At 38.0% G+C, this 22721-nt stretch overlaps 1 pseudogene across 1 annotated transcript; it reads left to right on the top strand.

The window, feature by feature from the left end:
- Positions 1-2422: 2422 nt before the first annotated feature.
- On the top strand, positions 2423-22059 carry LOC309811177 (tRNA endonuclease ANKZF1-like; annotated as a pseudogene). Its single transcript has 5 exons — positions 2423-2458; positions 13423-13747; positions 21178-21649; positions 21801-21911; positions 21943-22059. The product of its transcript is annotated as a tRNA endonuclease ANKZF1-like (transcript).
- The last annotated feature ends 662 nt before the right edge of the window (positions 22060-22721 follow it).

The following is a 22721-nucleotide window of genomic DNA, read 5'->3' as shown; positions in this document are numbered from 1 at the left end:
TTGCACTGCTGGTGGGAATGTGAATTGGTACAGCCGCTATGGAGAACGGTATGGAGGTTCCTTAAAAAACTACAAATAGAACTACCATATGACCCAGCAATCCCACTACTGGGCATATACCCTGAGGAAACCATAATTCAAAAAGAGACATGTACCAAAATGTTCATAGCAGCCCTATTTACAATAGCCCGGAGATGGAAACAACCTAAGTGTCCATCATCGGATGAATGGATAAAGAAGATGTGGCACATATATACAATGGAATATTACTCAGCCATAAAAAGAAATGAAATTGAGCTATTTGTAATGAGGTGGATAGACCTAGAGTCTGTCATACAGAGTGAAGTAAGTCAGAAAGAGAAAGACAAATACTGTATGCTAACACATATATATGGAATTTAAGAAAAAAAAATGTCATGAAGAACATAGGGGTAAGACAGGAATAAAGACACAGACCTACTAGAGAATGGACTTGAGGATATGGGGAGGGGGAAGGGTAAGCTGTGACAAAGTGAAAGAGCGGCATGGACATATATACACTACCAAACGTGAGGTAGATAGCTAGTGGGAAGCAGCCGCATAGCACAGGGAGATCAGCTCGATACTTTGTGACTGCCTGGAGGGGTGGGATAGGGAGGGTGGGAGGGAGACGCAAAAGGGAGGGGATATGGAAACATATGTATATGTATAACTGATTAAATTTGTTATAAAGCAAAAAAATAAAAAAAAAATGCTGGAGAGGGTGTGGAGAAAAGGGAACCCTCTTGCACTGTTGGTAGGAATGTAAATTGATACAGCCACTATGGAGAACAGTATGGAAGTTCCTTAAAAAACTACAAATAGAACTACCATATGACCCAGCAATCCCACTACTGGGCATATACCCTGAGAAAATTATAATTCAAAAAGAGTCATGTACCAAAATGTTCATTGCAGCTCTATTTACAATAGCCAGGACATGGAAGCAACCTAAGGGTCCCTCAACAGATGAATAGATAACTCACTCTTATATTTTGTCTGCTTCAGCAGAACACTCTTAGACACCATCCCAATACAGCTCATCAGATTCCTACTGATATAATTTTAAAAGATTTTCTAAGTCTTAGGATGCATACTCTGTCTCTTCTGAAACAAGCTTATCAATTTTCCACCTGAGCAATTCTGGGATCTAGCTCTAGTTATGGATATAGAGGCAATGAGAGATGATGGGGATGGGTATTAAGAAGAACTGATATCCCTTTGTGAGGCAAAAGCACGGATGAAGTCACTGAAAGGTCTTTATGCATGGAAATATTGTTTTTCTCATACAAGGGGAGGGAGGCTACTTCTTCACACCAAAAAATCTCAGGGTGATTTGAGGAATCGAAGTTCACACCTTCAAATGGGTCTGTCCATATATGCTCATCCCAAGTCTCAGAGTCTAGCTTCTCAACCAGTGCTCTAACCTTAACATAATGGTTGTGGTGATGCTGTGTATTTATACAGTGTAGCAATTCTGCAACCTAAACAATCATATTTTTGGCCCAATCCTCAGGCATGTCTGCCCTGTAGTTACTAGAGAGAAGGGGTTCTTTTTAGGCTACCATGGAAGTTTTTAGTTCTCCACTAGTGCTTTGAGCTTGAAATTTAAGTCCTGTACTTATCTTTTTTGTTTTTGTAAGCTCCCAGGATAGTCAGAAACAGCTAGTCTACTCCATACCCTTTGTAATCATTATTGTCATAAAAACCAAATGCAACAGCCATTTGATATCTGGCTCTTCATCCCACATCAGCACTGAATAATTATGATGCCATGACACGCCATTACCGGTTTCTCATTTTCCTTCAGGAAGACCATGTTTTCATCAAATATGTTAACAAATCAGTTCCAGAATACCATACTGAGGATCTACTTTGTGTGGCTACTTCTGATGTCCAGTACTAGGTCAGTCAGAATCCCTACAGGAAACAGAATTCTCCCCAGATTGTTCAAATGAAGAGATTTCAACAAAGGGCTACCTATGGATGTGTGTGCAGGGTGAAGGGATAGTGAGGACCAATAGTTATGTTAATGATGATAGCACATCAGCAGGAAAGCATACCACTCCTAGGACCAAAAGGCCAAGGAGGAAATGAAGTTCCTTAAGCCCATAGAGAGCTAGAATTATGAAAAAGGGACCACCTGGCTGAAGTTCTGAACTTGGAGACACACAGCTAGTGCTGAATATACCTGCCAAGGCATGGAAGCATCAGGGAAGAAATACTCTGACATCTCTCTCCTTGAACTCTCCAATCTCCTGCCAGTGCTTCCACTGGCTAAACTTAACTAGAAGCCAATCAACAAGAGAAACCAGGAGATGAAGTCCTTGGGGGTCAGCCTCTGGCCACAGAGTTAGGCAGGGGAAGGGAGAAATAGATCTGTGAAGGGGTTCACGGGGGCGGTATGGAGGAGGATGCAAATGGAGAACTAACAGCACAGGTAAATATTTCATATGTCATCACAGTTTATCCTTTTACTAATATTATCTCTGTTTTCCACATTTTTTTTTTTTTTTTTTTTTTTGCGGTATGCGGGCCTCTCACTGCTGCGGCCTCCCCCGTTGCGGAGCACAGGCTCCGGATGCGCAGGCCCAACGGCCATGGCTCACGGGCCCAGCCGCTCCGCGGCATATGGGATCCTCCCAGACCGGGGCACGAACCCGTATCCCCTGCATCGGCAGGCGGACTCTCAACCACTGCGCCACCAGGGAGGCCCCTGTTTTCCACATTTTATAAATAGGAAAAGTGAGGGTCAATGTGGCTAAGTAAATTGTTTAGGATCACATAATTAGTAAATGGTCAAACCAAGGATGAATCCAAGTCTGTCTAGCTCATATTTATAGTCCTTCCTCTTCTATACCATATCGTGACATAAACATTTAGATATGAGCATGGAAATGAAAGGAGATTGAAAGTGATAGAGCTGGAATGGGGGAAAGGGCACAAAGAAAACATGAATTTTTGACATTCTTGAAACAAGTAATTTTAAAGACACTTGTTTTCTTAAGAGAACTTATCACAATCTGAGATTACTTCCTTGTTTACAAATTTGTCATCTGTTTCACTTACTAGAATGTAAGGCCCATAAGGACAAGGATTTTGTTTGCCTTGCTTATTGCTGTATTCCTGGTGCCAAAATTAGCACACAACATTTGTAGATTCTCAAAGAATATTTGTTGAATGAAAAAGTAAATAAATGAATAAATGATTGGGTTAAGGATATAAGCATATTCCTTTGGAAAATTGGGGGCACAGAATTCTATCCTGACATATTAAATTTGCAAATAATTGTGAGTACCGTTCAACATTTCTTGAATATTTCCAGGAAAGAGACATCAACTGTATAGGCATCTATTCCCTTGTTTAAATACATTGATAATTATATTTATACCTTTACTAAAGGCAATCAGTTCTGTTTTTATCCCAAATTTTAACCTCTATAATAGCAAAGATAATACCTTTATCACAGAAACCTTTTAAACACTTATTAAGAAACATTATATAATCATTTTTCTCTTATTTAAGATAAAGCCACTGGTTCCTTCAGCTTTTCTGCATGTAAATTAATTTCTAGTTATGTCACCCTTCTGGGTGTCCTCTTCTGTGCACAGCCTAATCTTTCAGTACTTTTCTTAAAATGTTAAAACTTGATAACGTGAACTTAACACAGTATTCTATATGTTGGCTGACTGATCAAGAGCAAAACTGCCTCCCTTGTTTTGGGAAATATATCTCTACTAATTAACCTATAAGTAAAAACTATTATATTTTCCTTTGTAGCCTCATCCTGTTGTTGATGCAAATTGAACAATCAAGGAACTAAAACCATTGAACTAAAATCATAAAGTCAGTGGGACTTTGTCATTGCCAGCTTTTCCTACACATTTAAAATTTCAGGTTTAGGATGATGGTGGGATCCATTTAAGTGTGCCATTCTATGAGGCTCACTGGATACTGATCTCAGATTCCAGTCTGTTCAGTCTGAACAGGCTCACCATGGGTATCGCCAGAGCTGATTCGCCCTGTGTACCTAGCACCCACATTTTCTTATACATTTTTCCTTTTCTCATTTCCTTTTTTTTTAAGCTGCCTTTTTGAAAAACTTGTCTAACTCTATGCTTTACCTAAAACCCATTGAGATAGATGGAATAAAGGAAAGTCTTTGCAATAACCAAGGATATACTCAGACTTGAGAAATATATTTGAATGAATATGAGAGAATGACAAATGTTTGTGTAAATGTTTGCCCATCTGTGTGACTGGCTGTGAAATCCTATGTTTATCTACAATTAGCATTATAACATGGGGTTGATAAAATGTATACAAATAACTTTCTTAAATTAAATAAAACATCAGTTTTTTTAATGGTACCCTTTGTAATATATAACACCAGTGGCAAGTTATATCAGGCTAATTTACAGTCTGAGGTGGAGTCAAGAAACAGTGGGATGTTTTACCCAATCATATCCCTTCCTATTGGTCCCTACAGTAGAGTTGATGATTTTTCTCAACTCTCCCTCCTGCCATATGTCTGGCAGTGCATGTGCAGGAGTGGAGTATATTTTCCCACTTCATTCATGCTGGGGTTGACCATGTGAAGTTTTTGGCCAATGCATATGGAATTCTGAGTCAAAGTCTTCAGAGACATCATAGATTTCTTCTTGCCTTCTTGGCCTTCTGTGAGCCACTAGGAGGAGCCCATGGCTTGGGTGGCTCCTGGTCCTAATTAGTATGCGGACACAGACAGAGCCTACCTGCAGCCAACCTGAAGCCTGGGACCAACCCAACTGACCTATACTCTGCAACAGAGCCAACCCAGACAAAACACAGACCTGCAAGAAGAAAAATAAACACTTGTGGCCACAAGGGGCTGAACTTTTCTGAGTGGTTTGTTATGAAGCATTATAGTAGCTATAGTTACTATATTTACATAGTTACATTAAATTTTGGGGGAAAATTAATATCAAAAGAAGAGATAAGAAAAAATAAAGTTAAGGGTGATGTCAGGAAAGGAGCACAACTTTTTTTGTTTTTTTGCAGTACGCGGGCCTCTCACTGTTGTGGCCTCTCCCGCTGCGGAGCACAGGCCCCGGACGCGCAGGCTCAGCGGCCATGGCTCACGGGCCTAGCCGATCCGAGGCATGTGGGATCTTCCCGAACCAGGGCACGAACCCGCATCCCCTGCATCGGCAGGCGGACTCTCAACCACTGCGCCACCAGGGAAGCCCGAGCACAGTCTTTTTAAATGTTGATAAAGAAATGGAAATCTTATTAAAAAGAACCACAGTCCCCTTTGCCTTCAATTCCTGGCTTCCTCTCAGATAATGGGTTAAATGAATTGTCATCTTGCCATACTAAAATGTTAGTTTTTAGGGATTTACTAATGTGAGTAGTGAATAAAAGATATCTAGAAGCGAAGGAAGAGTTTACTTTTCTTAAAAAAAGGGGGGGGGTAAATTAGGGGGTGGAAGGTAGGCACAGATGGTCTGTGGTTCAGTTTACATGAATCGCCCTTTCCAATGAAATCCTGTGTGCATCTCAACTAGGTTTAAATGTTAGAGATCCATTTATAGAGTACAATATGTCTGCTTTTGATATCCTAATCACATGCCGTGGAAAAGATAATATGGACTTGGAAAAAACTAAAAGAAAAAGACAATTTTCTTCTCTTGGGGGAAAAAAGTGTTTCCAAAACGTGCTGCAAGTGAGTTGAAGCTGTGTTTTAGGTGTCTTTTGCTTCCATTCTGCTACGGGAAGCTGAATGGAAAAACTGATCCACTATTTTTAAAACCGGGGAATTAGAAAGTTACTCTTCAATGCTCTTTTGGATATATAACTAATGAGAAATAAATCTACTTACATTCTTTAACTCCTGCCACCTCCCAAGAGTGGTGGCTCTAATTTAGCATGACCTGCCATCGGCTCAGGAAATTTCCACCCTGAGATTTTCCTAGCAGAGTCAAAATCAGTCACAGTCAGAAACAGATAAAGATTGTTTTTATGAGAGTTCTTGAAACTGCATTTAAATTCTATCTTTAAAAGTTGTAAAGGGCTTGGCTAATGATTTTCCATAGTGTCATTTTTAAACTATTTTGGCATGTCCTATGAACAGTACATAATTTACTGTTCAAAAATTAATAAAAAAAAGGCATTATATTTCTTGGAACAGAGTATCTTTGAGAAAGCAAAAATCCACCCCAGCACACTGACGTTATCCAGCTTATTAAGGGTGACAGACTCAGGCCTGCGTAGACCTTGGCCTGGTAGTAGATTAAGCGTGAAAGAGGAGGGCTTCCCTGGTGGCGCAGGGGTTAAGAATCCGCCTGCCAATGCTCGGGACCAGGTTCGAGCCCTGTTCCGGGGGGATTCCCCATGCTGCGGATCAACTAAGCCCGTGAGCCACAACTAATGAGCCTGCATGCCACAACTACTGAAGCCCGCGTGCCTAGAGCCCTTGCTCTGCAACAAGATAAGCCACTGCAATGAGAAGCATGCGCACCGCAATGAAGAGCAGACCCAGCTGGCTGCAACTAGAGAAAGCCCCTGTGCAGCAATGAAGGCCCAACGCAGCCAAAAATAAACATAAACAAATGAATTTCTTTAAAAAATGAGAGTGAAAGAGGAATTCGGAACAGGCTGCTTCTCAGGTGAGATGATGATATGATGTGGGTTCCAGGTGGGAATAACTCTGGGTGGGTTTTGGAAATGTCTCCACTCCTTTTCCCCAGCTGAGTTAACAGTATATTCTCCAAATACATTCTTTTTGTGAAGTTCTAGGCCTAGTATAAGGAAGGTTCCAGGATCTATTCATTCTCCTTTCATTTTTTCCCCTGAATTCTGTAAGGCAGTTCAAGAAAATTCAGTGAAGCAGTAGAGGAAAGATATTTTGGAGATGCAATTGCAAATGAGGTATAGATTCATAATGGGTCATTTATTAATTACATAGTGAATAGACTAAGAAACAAGGATAAAACTGTCAATTTCCTATCACTGCAATTATGGGGGCAAGGGGGAAAGGAAAGAGCTTACAGACAAACCAAATTACAATGAAAGAAAAAGAACTCAAATGGATTTATGAAAAAATATAAGGCATATCCAACATTTGGGAGCAAATAATATATTCTGCATACCTCATTAAAAAGTGTAAAGTATTATAAATTTAGTTCAAAGACACTAAATTTCAAATAAATTCTTACAATGGACTTGAGGACGTGGGGAGGGGGAAGGATAAGCTGGGACAAAGTGAGAGAGTGGCATGGACATATATATACTACCAAACGTAAAATAGATAGCTAGTGGGAAGCAGCCACATAGCACAGGCATATCAGCTCGATGCTTTGTGACCACCTAGAGGGGTGGGATAGAGAGGGTGGGAGGAAGATGCAAGAGGGAGGAGATATGGGGATATATGTATATGTATAGCTGATTCACTTTGTTATAAAGTAGGAACTAACACACCATTGTAAAGCAATTTTATCCCAATAAAGATGTTAAAAAAAAATACTGTCTAAAAGGTTTACTGTTAAATAGTCTGAACGGAATCTCTTATATTTTAATAGAGCTATCTTTTGTCAGTTTTTGGAATAGGAGCTAAGTTAAGCAGAATTAGAGTTCAGGCTCCTTTTCCTTCCTTACCTAATTTCTCCAGCTGCACAGGCAATATGGTAACCTTTGCCTGGGTTTGGTGCTGATCCTGTAATTAACTCAGAGGTTAGACATTAAACCCATTACAGAAGGGACTGAGTCAACCCTTTCACCATCACCAGCACCTAGCACAGTACCCAGCATGTAGCAAAGACTTCATAAATATTTGCTGTATAAAAAACATGAATGATTGACTGTTGGCCAGGAGTGGAGTATTGGGGTCTGAGGGGCTCAGTGAACGATACCTCTGTACTCTGCTTGGTTCATGAACCAACTGAAAAGTAGGACAAAAGAACAAGACAGATGGAGAACAAAATAATTCATGAAAAGCTGATAAAGTAGCATATGGCTTAAATGTGTGGGCAAATGGATTTCTTAATACTGACCCTCAGAATTAGATAAACATAATCTATACAGGGACGAGCAGTGCTAGACCTCCAGACACTTTCTTCCAAAAAGATAATGGGAGTAGAACAGGGCTAGTTTATATATAGCTAGTTTCTTCTGGATTCACCCATTAAATGGAATCTTTTGTCTCCTTAAGGAGGAATAAATAAGGGATGGAGAGAAGCTAAGAGTCTCACATTAGTGGGATTCTTCCATGTGGAAGGCAACACTAGCAACACCGAAGAGCCATCTTCCCGCCTGTCAACAGTGAGCGCTGTTACAGAGCTGAGTGGTGAGAGGCAGAGGCACTCTTGGTACATAGTGTCCATTGGTTACTTTCAGTTTCAGACAGCAAATGTCTTCCAAATGTCGACTTTTTGATAATCTGTAGAAATCATAAAAGTTCACAAATGTGTTGTCTCAGTGTTTGCCTCCACAAATAAGCATTAATCAATCAATCCCTAAACAATTGAATTAAATGTAATTTCCCAAACTGCCCTTTAAGTTCAGAGACAAATTCTGAGCACATCATTGTCCTCAATGGAGGCTTCACGGAATGAGTCACTGATAGAATTACACATGAATCATGGAAAAAAATCCAATGCCAACTTAAAATGTTTTGAAGTTATCTGGGGATTTGTGAAATATGTTAGCTATAGGAAGTCCTTTAGTTAATTCTGTATATAATGGTATTTTAATACCATAAAATACACCCAGGAAAATCTTCAAAACATGCAAATACGGATTTGTGTTTCATTTCTAGGAAAAAGAGAACCTCGAGAAAATTAAAATTTAACTGAATTTTAGGGTCAAAAGTCTTAGAAACTATTGAGCAGCACATGTTTCCCATCAGAACTTAACTGAGCAACATCAGCCAAAACTTCACCCCTGAATTGTCAGATGGTTTAAAGGCCACTGAGAACATGGGTAAAATTATTAAACTATACTGAAGGAAAATTTCACCCTATTTCACTTTTTGTAATGGAAATTTTCCTGGTTCTATTTATCTAAAAACTGCTAAAATTGGGGCTTCCCTGGTGGCGCAGTGGTTGAGAGTCCGCCTGCCGATGCAGGGGACACGGGTTCGTGCCCCGGTCTGCGAGGATCCTACATGCCACGGAGCAGCTGGGCCCGTGAGCCATGGCTGCTGAGCCTGCGCGTCCGGAGCCTGTGCTCTGCAAGGGGAGAGGCCACAGCAGTGAGAGGCCCGCGTAATGCAAAACAAACAAACAAAACAAACAAACAAAACAAAAAACAAAATAAAACTGCTAAAATTTGTTTCAAATAGTGACAAATGATTGAAAGTTGTCAAATACAATTAAATAAAATGAACGGATGACAAAGTTATGCCTACCTGGGTAACTCAGAAAGTAAATAGGAATGGTTTAAAAGAGGAAGAGAAAAAAGTTAAATAATCAGGTCGAAGTATTGCATTGAGAAAATTAAGTTTGTCAGAGAAATGTTTTCTTCTTGAATTGAAGCTAAGTCAGTGGAAACTTCTGATAAAAATCACAGATTTGATAAAAATTCATGAGTAACTGTTTCTATTTTTAGCTATATGTCTTATGAAAAATACATACAAAATAATTTAGGCAGTTTCAGAGTCCAACTACTATGAGTTCTGATTTCATATGGGACAATCACAAACAGATATTTCTGAATAGTTTAGATTTTCTCATCCTTGCATTTTTTTCCACGATGCTTTCACAGAAGGAATATAACTTTTTAAAAATAATAACTTCTTAAAAATTTAAATGTCCTCATCAATTTGCAGTATTATATTATCATATATCATATATTTTTGTCCAATCTTCTTTTACAAGATAACTTTAGGGAAAAATTTTAATGGAGAGACACATAAGTACACATAAGTACAGAAATACATGGAATTTTATAGGAATAAAGCTTCTCATTCCTGCATTTCCTTACCTTTTCCATTTCTCTCACCTCTACCTCTTGTTTTCCCAACAGTATACTTATGAATATTTTCCCAGCCTCTCCATGTGTGTGTTAATTCAGAAAGTTTCTATGTACTCTAATCTAGAACTTTCACACACTGCATATCTTCAGTGGATAAATTTCTAACCTGGATGTTCTCCTCACCCCTGTGGTTTAATCCTTATTTTGTACTTCTTAAGATGATATTTTTTGGGGGAAAGCTATATCATCATCTAAAACTCAACAGTTATAAGCAAAAGTCTTTGCGTTTCCCTCAGGCTGACTTCCTCTCCAACTTCAGGCTGCATTCAGGGGCACTGTGTCTGTTTTCAATCTCTCAATCCAGGAACTTTGAAGTCATCTTCTTTCCTCTATCTTTCCTTCCTCATATCCACTTCACTCAATTTATCGTCAAATAACTAACTTCTTTCCTTTGACATAGTTCTCTGATATGCTATATCTTCTATAGTAGGATGCACAAAAAGATAGTTGCTTTAGAGTATAAATATTTTTATTCTTATATTTTAACTCCACTAGTATAAAGATCACTCTGAATAGAAACTGAGGTATGACAAGTTTGGTGTCATTACTCTTTACAAAGTTTGAAGGTAGATATATCTACCTGGTGCCAAAATAATCATTTCTACTCTGGATTATCAGCAGCCTGATAACACTAGAATGTTATATATATATATATATATATATATATATATATATATATATATATATATATATATATATATATATATATATATATATAAAAATATATATATATATATAAATTTATAGGTATAAAATTATCAAAGTACACAAAACATTTGAACCCATTCTGCAGCACCTACTTTGATTATTGCCTTAAAGGAGCTCTCTAGGTGCCATATTTCTTGTCCTGGTTTCTGGGACTGGTTCTGTACTTTGGGGGCAGCACAGTTTCTGATATTGTGAGTAACAAGTTAACTGGCATACATGATCCATTACCTGGTGGTCCTATGACACAAATAATGAGATATTAGCCATTCACTCCTTTCTCTAACTTTGCCTCCTCATTGCTTTTACTGCCTGCTGGCCAACAGGAGAGCCAGCCATCTTATGAGATAGCTTCAAATTCAATCTTGTCAGAAGCAGAAGGATGAATAAAATGGATAAATTTCAAGATCTCTTCATTCCTAAAATTTTTGCTTAACCATTTATTTTTTTTTTAAATTATTTGATAAGTAAGTGCAGTGAGTCTGTGTTGGTGCAGCTATGTGAAAGATGAGCATCAAGAAAAATGTCATTATAGTAAGTATATGAGGAGAAGATAGCTGTATAAAACTTATACATACCAGTTTTCTTTACATATTCATAGACTTTGCTTTTCTTTGAATAACATTTCTTTGTCAATAATATAAAAACTTCACTAAAATTGTGCCAGATTATTAAACACACCTGTATAATTTAGTTGATTAAAAGATGCACAGATGAGTTAGCTGATCAAAATGCATGGCTATCTTACTAACTGAACTCATTAATCAGCTAACAGTGGAATAATCAGTAGTAATTAGCCATCAGTCTCTTTTTCATGGTCATTATACTAATTAAAATGTTAGCTTAAATTTGGAGCATAGGAAATATAAATTAAAAAGTACTTATTCTAACTACAGATTACAGTGACCCATTCATTCTTGGTTTGCTTGTTATAATTTCTATGAGATGACATACAGGTCGTGTGGATATTTCCATCTTATAGGACCTGAATGTAAAATTACTTATCAAGTAAGTGTTAAATCAAAGAATTAACAAATACATTTAGATCTTACCATCATCTCATTTTAAAATATAAAAAGGAAAGTTTTTGCTCAACAAAGGAAACCATTGACAAAATGAAAAGGCAACCTTCAGAATGGGAGAAAATCTTTGCAAAGCATAGATCTGAAAAGGGCTTAATATCCAAAATATATAAAGAACTCATACAACTCAATAGCAAAAAAAAAAAAAAAAAAAAAACCTGATTAAAAAATGTGCAGAGAAACCAAATAGACATTTTTCAATAAAAGACATGTAAGTGACCAACAGATTCATGAAAAGGTGCGCAACATCACTAATCATCAGGCAAATGCAAATCAAAACTGCAATGAGATATTATCTCACATCTATTAGAATGACTATCATCAAAGAGACAAGAGATAAATGTTGGCAAAAATATGGAGAAAAGTAAACCCTTGTGCACTATTAGTGGGGATGTCAATTGGTGTAGCCACTAGGGAAAACAGAATGGGAGTTCCTCAAAAAATTAAAAATAGAACTACAATATGATCCAGCAATCTCACTTCGATATCTGCACTCCCATGTTCATTACAGCATTATTCACAATAGCCAAAATATGGAAATAACCTAGGTGCCCATCAACAGCTGAGTGTATAAAGAAGATGTGGTGTACATGCACAATGGAATATTATTCAGCCATGGGAAAGAAGATATCCTACAATTTGCAACAACAGGGATGAAACTTGAGGGTGTTTGCTAAGCGAAAAAAACCAGACAGAGAAAAATAAATACTGCATGGTATTTTTTAAATATATGGAATCTTTTTTTAAAAAAGTCAAGCTCGCAGAAAGAGAGAGTAGAAAAATGGTTGCCAAGCGCAGCGGTGTGAGAGATATAGGAAGAGGTTGGTAAAAGGATACAAACATTCAGCTAGATGAATAATGTCTGAGGATCTAATGTAAAACATGGGGACTATAGCTTATAACACTGTATTATATAATTGAAATTTGCTAAGAGAGTAGAACTTAAGTATTCTCATTTAAAAAGATAAAAAAGTGAGGTGGTGGATATGTTAATTAACTAGATGTTGGGAATCCTATATGTATACTATATCAAATCACCACGATGTTACACTTTACATATCTTGTGATTTTAGTTTTCAATTATACCTCCAAAAAGCTGGAAAAAATAAAAAAATAAAAGGAACATTTTTATTCAAGCCTAAAAATTACTCCTTATCAGCTGTCATCTCATTGAAAATCTTAAAAGTGCCAAAATAGAATTTCAGCCTATCTCAATGACCATGGTATCAAGGTAAATAATTTTCTATCTCTAACACAAATCCATGAGTAAAAGGGTCCCATATTTATCTGAAAGTCTCTGATACAAAGAATGCTCATGGACAGACTCCCCAGACAGTTTCCTTAATACCTTCTGCTGTAGGCAAAGCTACACACAAGTGCTCATATTAGACAAAGGTCTTATTTTTATGGAGAATTCCACAGACTCCATGGACACCCCATTCCAGTGTTTAACTACCATCATGAAGCTCTGCCTTATTCTATAAGGTCATTCTTTCTCCCTGCTCTGTGCTCTTATGACTGAGAACATCTGGTCCCCATACCTAATTTAATGATATTTCCTGCTCCAGAGTTCCTTTTAAAATCACCCTCAAATTCTCTTCTATAGGCTAAATTCCAGGTCCACTCACCCTTCTTTAGAGTCTTATGTGCCAAGCCTTTAAGTACCTCGCCCTCCTCTGAACCCATGAAGGGCCACTCTCCTCCAGCCCAGAACAGGACCCTGTGCCGACAGAAGCAGCATTTCCCACTTGACCCCTGCCGAGCATTCACACGACCACCCTTCCACATCTCTGCTCATTCACTGCAGTTCTCAAACTGGTTCAAGGAAGAGACACTGTTTTATCTCAGGGAAGAGACGCTCTTTCCATCAACTTGCTTTCCCTCTCTGTCCCCAGGGGAAAGAGCAGAGAAGATTGAGCTTTGGGAGTCAAGTGGCAGACAGCTGTGGTTTCAGCTTCTAGCGGTCACACAACTCTAGAGGGACCGGAAGGTCAAGGGAAGCATGTAGAACCGCAGGCTGTTCACGTGGATCGGAGGAGGAGATGACCAACCCCTAATAAAACACTGTCTGCCGGACGTGCCATTGGGACTGGCATGCTAATTGAAAACAGCAGGCTTGGGGCTGCCGCTCTTTGACTTTAGCACTCAGCTTGGAATAACTTTTCCTTCCACAGCAAAAGCAGTACTGGGCCAGGAAAGCAGTGCTGTTATTTAAAAAAAAAAAAAAAAAAAAAAAAAAAAGATTCAAGCAAACCAGCATCACTGCTCCAGTAGAAGATAAAGAAATATTTCTTTATTTCTCTTTATTTACTTTTTCAGGAAGTTCATATCTTGCTTATTTCCTTTCAACTAGGCCACAGCTTGACACTGCTGTACACAATGTTTTATCTTAGGGTAGAGAATATCTATTAATCCAATTAATCTTTCAATAAAATTAGTGCCCTGTTATTTTTATTTTAACTATTTATTTTTTCTAAATCCAAATAACACAGGCATATAAGTTAACAGTTCTATATTATTTTTATTGAATGGAGGTACACTGTCTACCTCAACGCAAACCAGTTTTCCTTTCCCAGAAGTACCTTCTGTGTAGTCTTATGGCTATTTCCTTTGCTACTTATCTCTGTTTCTTTAAATAACACATCTAGTGTTAATTTCATTTAAAAAATTTTAGACATTATATACTGACTTTCTACTATGGAAAAAGAAAATTTAGCTTGTGTCACTACATTTTCCTTATTCACTTTCTGTTTCCTCAGCCTTTCAATGTAGTTGTATCATAACTTTGGTTAATTAAATAATAAGTGGTATTCACATTATTAATAGCATATACATGTATAATGGTGTTTACAAATAAACTATATAGGAAAATGCAATTACTTTTCACCATTTGCATACCTTTCTATTTCCCTAGAGTGTAAATTTTTTCTTATTTTTCATTTGTTTAGTTTTCTATGTACTTATCACTAATTCATTCTCAAACTCTCTCCCTGTCACCTATGTCTGCTTTTTAAATGTTCAAATACATCAAGTGTTTTATCAATTTATTTTGTGGATACATTCCTCTTGTAGATTTTTGATCTGCCCTAGTCTGGCCTGGTTTCCCAGTCCACGGCTGTGATCATGGTCTTTCTCTTCACCATTATCTTGGGGAGTCCCTTTGTTTCCCTTTTGACTGGATGTGCTATTTTCTGGATTCCATCCCTTCCTCTTTATGGGTTTATCCCCTCATTTTGGTGCAGATGTCTTCTAAAAAACTTCCTGAGAAGGCATACATGAAGTACATTTTTTGATATCTTTCAAGTTTGAAAACATCTTCATGCTCTCACATCTAATAAATAGATAATTTGTTTGCATATGGAATTCCAGGTTGATTATCATAGTCACTCAGAATTTCAAATGCTTTACTCCATTGTCATCTAGTTTCTAGTGTTGCAGTGAAGAGTTCTCAGCCATTGTGATTCTGGATCCTTTTTTTTTTTTTTTTGTAATCTATTTTGTTTTCTTTCTGGATGCTTATAGGATCTCCTTTTTGTTCTTAATGTTTTGAATTTCACAATGGTGTGTTTTGGTGAAGCCCGTTATCAGCACTGCTCTGGGTTCTTTTTGGGACCTTTCAATTTTGAAAAATTATCTTGAATTATTTATTTTATGATCTCTTCCACTTGATTTTCTGTTTTTTTCTTTTCTTAAGTGTTGTTTTCCAAATGTTGAAACTTCTGGATCAATATTACAATAATCTTTTCTTTTTTCCCTTTATTCTATTTCTTTTATCTTTCTACATAATCCCTGGGTTTTTTTTCCCCCTTTCATCTTTATCTTTCATTCATTCTATTGGATTTTAAATTTCTACAATCATATCTTTTAGTTTCAGAAACTTTTTTTGTTTGTATTCCATTTTTAGGATAATTTTACAGTAGGAAATTTCTATTAATCCATTTGCTATTTGATAGTCCCCTATTCTTAATTGATAAATGATACATATTCTCATATCTCTTACAACAATAATTATTCTCTCTTTTTAAAAAACTTTTCTTCTCCCTGTGAAGACTCTGGATGTCCAAGTTGCTTTTATCCCATTTCTTTTGGAATATTTATGCCTTTTATGCTAACAGGTTTCTTCAAATGTTGACAATCATTTACTCTCTCCTACTAAACAGTTAAGGTTGTGACACAAATAAACTGATTCTAAACTTAGTTCTCTCTGTGCACTTTACTTTTTGTGTGATCTGACTAAGCCATTTCATTGGGGGAAGGCTGTATATGTATTGGGGCTTTTCTCTTAGGCTCATCAAACTCCCAATAAAGTAATTCTACAATCTTCTGCTTGGGAGGTAATAGTCTGCCTCCTAGTATTCTGGAAGCCATGTAGCAGAAGAAAACTGGTGCCTCAACATTCAGTTTAAAAACTTACATTGACTTCTTCTATCTGTAATGATCCCTAAATCTCAGCTCTTCTTGGTATCTCCCAAAGAATTTCTGCTTTATCTTTTCCAGAGGAAAAATAACGAGTGGGAGAAGTGTAGTTGCATGGAATGAAAGAGAGGGTCTAGGAAGTCTAATAGTCTCCTTAACAAACCTTTAAACAGTAGTCTTTTCAGCTCCACCTTCAATTCACTTTTACAGGCACCCAATATCACTTTACTGAGTCATTTGAGGCATGACAGTGTAAATTGAGTTGCTTTTTGTTTTCCCCACTATTGTCTTAAAAATCTGTTTTCTCAGTCTAAAGGTGTCAATTACCACTTACTCTGCTTTTGAGCTTACCATGTTTTCTTACTCACATATCATTTCCATTTCTTTTTGACCTTGTAGATTTCATTTAGTAAGCTTTATTTTGTTATTTTAGTAAGTTTTTAAATGACTGAAGAAATGTTTATATGTTTAATATGCCACCTTTAGCTGGAAACCACCATTCATTCTTTTACTTGGAAATGTAAAGAGTCACATGGAAATAATCATGCAGAGATATCCATCCACAGAACTTTATATTTCCTATTGCATTACATCTACTAGATTCACAGATTTGTGTTATCTCATTGAGTTTTGTAGAAATTTGAGCTAGTAATCTCTTCCTGTAGACAGAAGTAGTGTTGGATTCTAGCCTTGTAATTTACTAGACAGTTGGCTTTAGAAAAATAACCTAACCTCCTTAAGTTTCAATCTCATCTCTAAAGTGGGGATAAAATAATTTCTTTATATGACTGTTGAAAGAACAGAGTCATTGTATGCAAAGGGCCTGGGTTGTGGTCATTATTATTACTTTATGAATTTCTGAAAATTATTCCTCTAGACTATTGCTTAATCTAAAATATTTATAATGTTTAGTTATCTCTGTTTACTATGTTTTCAGCTATAGCTATGACTTGATCAAAGTCAAACTTCCAATGGATATTGATTGTAAGTGATTTATTCTGATCTCAAAATTTTGAGATAGAAATATACATTATGGTAGTTGTTTTACAGTTGCTTTGTTCCTGATCTTAGCAGAAAAGCTTTCAGTTGTTCACTGTTGACTATGATGTTTGCTGTCGGATTTTCATAATAGTCTCTATTTTGTTGAGGTAATATTCTATTCCTAGTTTGTTGAGTGTTTTATTATGAAAAGGTGTTGAATTTTGTCAAATACCTTTTCTGGATCTATTGAGATTATCATGTGATTTTTATCCTTCACTCTTGTTAATGTGGTATATTACATTGATTGATTTTTGTATATTGAACTATCTTTGCATCCCAAGGGAAAAAAATCTCACTTGATCATGGTTTATGATGCTTTTAATGTGCTATTGAATTTGGTTTGTTAGTATTTTGTTAAGGATTTTTGCATCTGTTATCATCAGGGATATTGGTCTGTAGTTTTCTTTTCTTGTAGTGTCTTTGGCTTTGGCATCAGAGTAATGCTGGCCTTGTAAAAATGAGTTTGGAAGTGTTCTCTCCTCTTTAATTATTTGGAAGGATTTGAGAATGATTAACATTAATTCCTCTCTAATTATTTTGTAGAATTGTCTAGTGAAGCCATCTTGTCCTGGACTTTTACTGTTGGGAGACTTTTTATTGTGATTCAATCTCCTTACAAGTTATAGGTCTGTACAAATTTTCTACTTCTTCATGATTCAGTCTTGGTAGTTTACATGTTTCTAGAAATGTATCCATTTCTTCTAGCTTATCCAATTTGTTGACATTTAATTGTTCATAGTAGTTTCTTATAATCTTGTAAATTTCTGTTTCATCAATTGTAATGTGTTTTCTTTCATTTCTGGTTTTATGATTTGAGACTTTTCTCTCTTTTTCTTAATGAATTATTTGTCAATTTCATTGATCTTCACAACAACTAACTCTTAGTTTGATTGACTTTTCCTATTTTTTTACTAATCTCTGTTTTGTTTATTTATTCTCTAATCTCTATTATTTCCTTCTGCTAACTTTGGGCTTTGTTTGTTCTTTTTCTAGTTTCTTGAGGTGTATTTGAGGTCATCCCTTTTTTTTTTTTTTTTTTTTTCTTTTTTGCGGTATGCGGGCCTCTCACTGTTGTGGCCTCCCCCGTTGTGGAGCACAGGCTCCGGACGCGCAGGCCCAGCGGCCATGGCTCACGGGCCCAGCTGCTCCGCGGCATATGGGATCCTCCCAGACCGGGGCATGAACCCGTATCCCCTGCATCGGCAGGCGGACTCTCAACCACTGCGCCACCAGGGAGGCCCGGTCATCCCTTTTTAATACAGGTATTTACCACCATAAACTTCCCTCTTATTACTGCTTTAGCTGCATCCCATAAGTTTTATTATGTTATAGTTTTGTTTGTCTTAAGATATTTTTTAACTTCTCTTTTGATTGCTTCCTTAACTCACTGGTTGTCAGGAGTGTGCTGTCTAATTTCCACATATCTGTGAGTTTTCCAGTCTTCCTTCTGCTATTGATTTCTAGTTACATTTTCTTATGGTTAGAAAACATACTTGGTATGATTTCAAACTTCTTAAATTTGCAAACACTTGTTTTGTGACCTAACAAGTGATCTATCCTGAATAATGTTCCTGGAAAAGAATAAGTATTCTGCTGCTGTTGGGTGGGGTGTTTTGTATATGTCTGTTAGGTCCATTGGTCTATACTGTTGTTCAAGTTTTCTCTTTCCATATTGATCTCCATCTGGTTGCTCTATCCATTATTGAAAGAGGGGTATTGAAAGCTCCTACTATTATTGTGTTGCTATCTGTTTCTATCTTCAGTTCTGTCATTGTTTTCTTCCTAAATTTGAGTGCTGTGATGTTTGATGCATGTATATTTGTAATTGCTATCTCCCCAGTGAATTGATCCTTTTATCACTATGTAATGTCCTTCTTTGTCTCCTGTGGCAATTTCTGACTTGAAGTCTATTTTCCTATCTCTTTGTGGTTGTTACCATTTTGTCCAAGTATGATTTTCCTGAGCTTTTAGCATCTTTATGATGAATATCTTAAATTGCCAGGTAATTTATATACTTTCAATTCTTTAGGGTCAATACCTGGAGATGTATTTTGTTCCCTTGGTTGGGCCATGTTTTTCTGTTTCTTCATGTGACTGATTACTTTGTGTTGTAATCTGCACATTGAAAACAACATCCACTTCTCCCAGTCTTTATGGACTAGCTTCGTGCAGAGGAGACCTTCACTCATTAGCCTGAATAGAGATTTTGGGGGCCTCTCAAACCTTTTCTGTGGATGTATCATCACTGGGCTTTTGCATATAAATTTCCAGTCAGAGAGGTTTTGCAGGCTCTTTCTTCAAGGGTTCATAATCTCTTTTCCCCTCTGGTGTCTGTTTGTGGTACTGCAGGTTCTATGGAGCTGCCATAAGCCACCCAGCTCTTTTTTGTTCTCAGAGACCCCCAGGCATCTAGAGTATCCCAGGTCCTGTCAGCACTCCAAGTCAAATAAGATGAAAACCAATTCCTCTGGCATGTCCCCCACCCCCAAAAGAAGCCAACCGTTGGACACATGATTCAACTCTTTCCCTCTCCAGGGAGAAGCCAGGAGTTGGGGGTTTTCTCCCTCTTGCTCTATTCTGAGACAGGAGGAGTGGCAATGCTAGTTCAAACTTTCACCTTTGTTCTTAGCAGCCCCCAACCTGGCGTTCTTTCCTGTCAGTGTTTAGATTCAAGCAAGAAAGAAACCAATTCCTCTGTTAGCCCCCAACAAAAGTCAGAATGTTATATGTATATTCCAGTCTTTTGTCCCCCCTTCCCCACTCCCTGGAGATTCCAGGAGTTGGGGATTTCCTTCAGATCATGCTGCAGTGTGCTGCATTGTGCTGGTGGGAGGGATTCTGATGAGTGAATGCTATGAATTTTTCTACCAGCTTTGATGCAGCTGGTTTCAGGCTTGCCTGTGGTGAAGCAGCCTATTAATTGGTGTCTGGATTTCTCACAAAGGGAATTGGTCTTGTATCATTGTTGAATTGATATGTCCATGGGGAAAGGAGGGTTTGAGGCTTCTTATTCTGCCATCTTGCTGATGTTTCCATTCAAAGCATGAATAATTCTATAAATAATAACAAAAGTTCTCTAAAATGTCAAGCAGTTATTAGATACAGGTATGTTATTAAAGAGTGTTTTTGATAGAGCCAACTCCCAATCTTCCTTTCCTACCTTTCTCTTCTCTAGCTCACACTGTAGTTGAACTTGAGGTTTGGATTGCAAAGAGAAGTTCTAAAGGAAGGGGGCCTCACATGGAAATTTTACATGAGGTTCTACAGATATTTTTAGAGTATCTGAAATAAGTCTCCCATGAAGTAAGTTTCTAACATTTCACATCTTTTCTTTCCTTCATCACTCAGCCTTGAAGTTGGAAAACCATATTTCATATTAATAGTTTTACAGAATGAGTGTCAGAAGTTCATGTCAGAAGTAGTCCAAATCACCTCAATTCCCCTTGCCTCTTTTTCAGATCTCTTTTGCATGGAAAGATGAGTCCCAGCTGCAGATATTTTATTAGCTGTCAACTTTCCATTGACCAATAGTTCATTTTCTCATTTAAAATAAATCACTTCCACTCTGCTACACAGTAGGAAACTTCCTGGTGCATTTCTAGCATAACTGAAAATAGTTTGATGTTCTCGGCTTCTCCTTGAATAGTTGAATGAAGATATTGGAGAACCTTCAATGTCTCTGTGTGCTGAACATGGGATCATCAAACAGTTTGCCAGCTTGCCAGCGAGACAAAGAGAAGCAAAATGCAGCTGAAAGAGAAATTTTTTGGGGAGGGGTGACAATTTTATTTCAAGTGATCTGGATTATCTCTCTATGTACATTCTTATGCATCTGGGGCAGCTCACACCCTTCTACCCACTGCTTATTCCTTAGATGGATCTAACATAGCAAACTTTTCCCTAGGTTCAGAGTCAGAGGGAGAGGATGGCCCCCAGGTAGAGTTGGAGCTAGTAGAGGTGACAATGGGGACACTGGATCTTCGTGAATTTGAGGTATTGCCCAAGCAGAGGAGGAGAAAAAGGAATAAGAAGGAGAGAAACCGAGACCTGGAGGCTGGGGTGCAAATGACTCTTTCCCAGCAACCTCAAGAAGATGAGGCCTTTTCACAGTCAGCCCCTTTGGGGCCTTTCCCAGATGAGGCCAAGTCCCCTGGTCAGCCAGAGCTCTGGGATGTGCTTCTGGCTGCTTGCTGAGCTGGAGATAGCTTGCTTGCTGATGCTGAAGCTCCGGCTAGCTGCCAGCCCCCTAGACCCTGGAGTTCTGTCTCTGCTCAGTGCCCCCTTGGGCTCTGGTGGCTTCACCCTCCTGCGCACAGCAGCCGCAGCTGGGAGAGGCTCAGTGGTTGGCCTCAGAGGCAGGGGCAGACCCCTGTGCAGTAAGTAAGGGTCTTCATGCCGACTCCTTCTGGGGTACACGGACGATGATCTTGGCACTGGCTACTTGACGGTATTTCCCTTGGTCTGCTTGGGTGATGTTGGGAGGAACAGGAGGCAAGCTGAACCCATTTTTGGGTTTTCACACCTAAGGACTCCCGGACCCAGCCACCATGCACAGTTGCAGCTGACAAGTCAGCACGTAATGAGTTCCGGAGGTTCATGGAGAAGAATCCAGATGCTTATGATTACAGCAAAGCTCAGGTCAGCTTATACCTTCCCGGAAGTCCTCCAGGGGCCAGGGCCACTGACAGCAGAAATGGAGGCACGGCAGGCCACTCAGAAAAGGGAGCAGAAGGCCAAACGGAAAGACAAGCACATCTGCATCACACATTCCAGTCCCAAAGACTGAGCTCAGCTATATATGTATGCGTGTATGTATGTACCACAGAATATCAATAATAAGTTGTTCATAAATATGCTAGAAACCATTTTTCTTAATTTTCTCCCTCTGGAATAGAGTATGTTAACATACTAGACATTCCATTGTCTTAGATCTCTTGTTTGTCTTATCTCCATTTCTGAAATAATTTACTCACCAGGCACAGTGATAAGGACTGATAAAACACAGAAAAGAAAAAGTAAACAATACACAAGTAGTTAATTTAAAATACTTCTACTCAAGTAACTTTCCTTAGAGGAATTAGCAAACTTACTCTAGTGGGGCATAATGTTATTGGTGTGTATTTTTTGCTCTTTGGCCATAATGCTTTTGGTGGAAAATTTTCCTAGTACTAATTTTAGGAATACTATCAGTAAGCAAATAATCTTCAAGTAACATTTATTGAGCACTTAATCTGTCCCAGGCACTGTTCTAAGTGCTTAACACATATCGCCTACCTGCAGTGGCCGTTACAGAGAGGAAGATGTTAAGTAACCTCCTAAAAGTCACACAGCCAGATTGTGGCAGGTCTGGAATTGAAATCCACTCTGTCTGACCACAAAGCCTATACTCATAAACATTATCTTATTCTGCCCGCATTCTTGGTGTTCAATGAGTAATAGCAAAACCTG

Source organism: Mesoplodon mirus (genome assembly GCF_964341445.2).
Source record: "Mesoplodon mirus genome assembly, chromosome: 10".
NCBI classification, from domain to species: Eukaryota; Metazoa; Chordata; class Mammalia; order Artiodactyla; family Ziphiidae; genus Mesoplodon; species Mesoplodon mirus.
The sequence above is the reverse complement of the archived record's forward strand: the minus strand, read 5'-3'. Positions and strand labels throughout refer to the sequence as shown.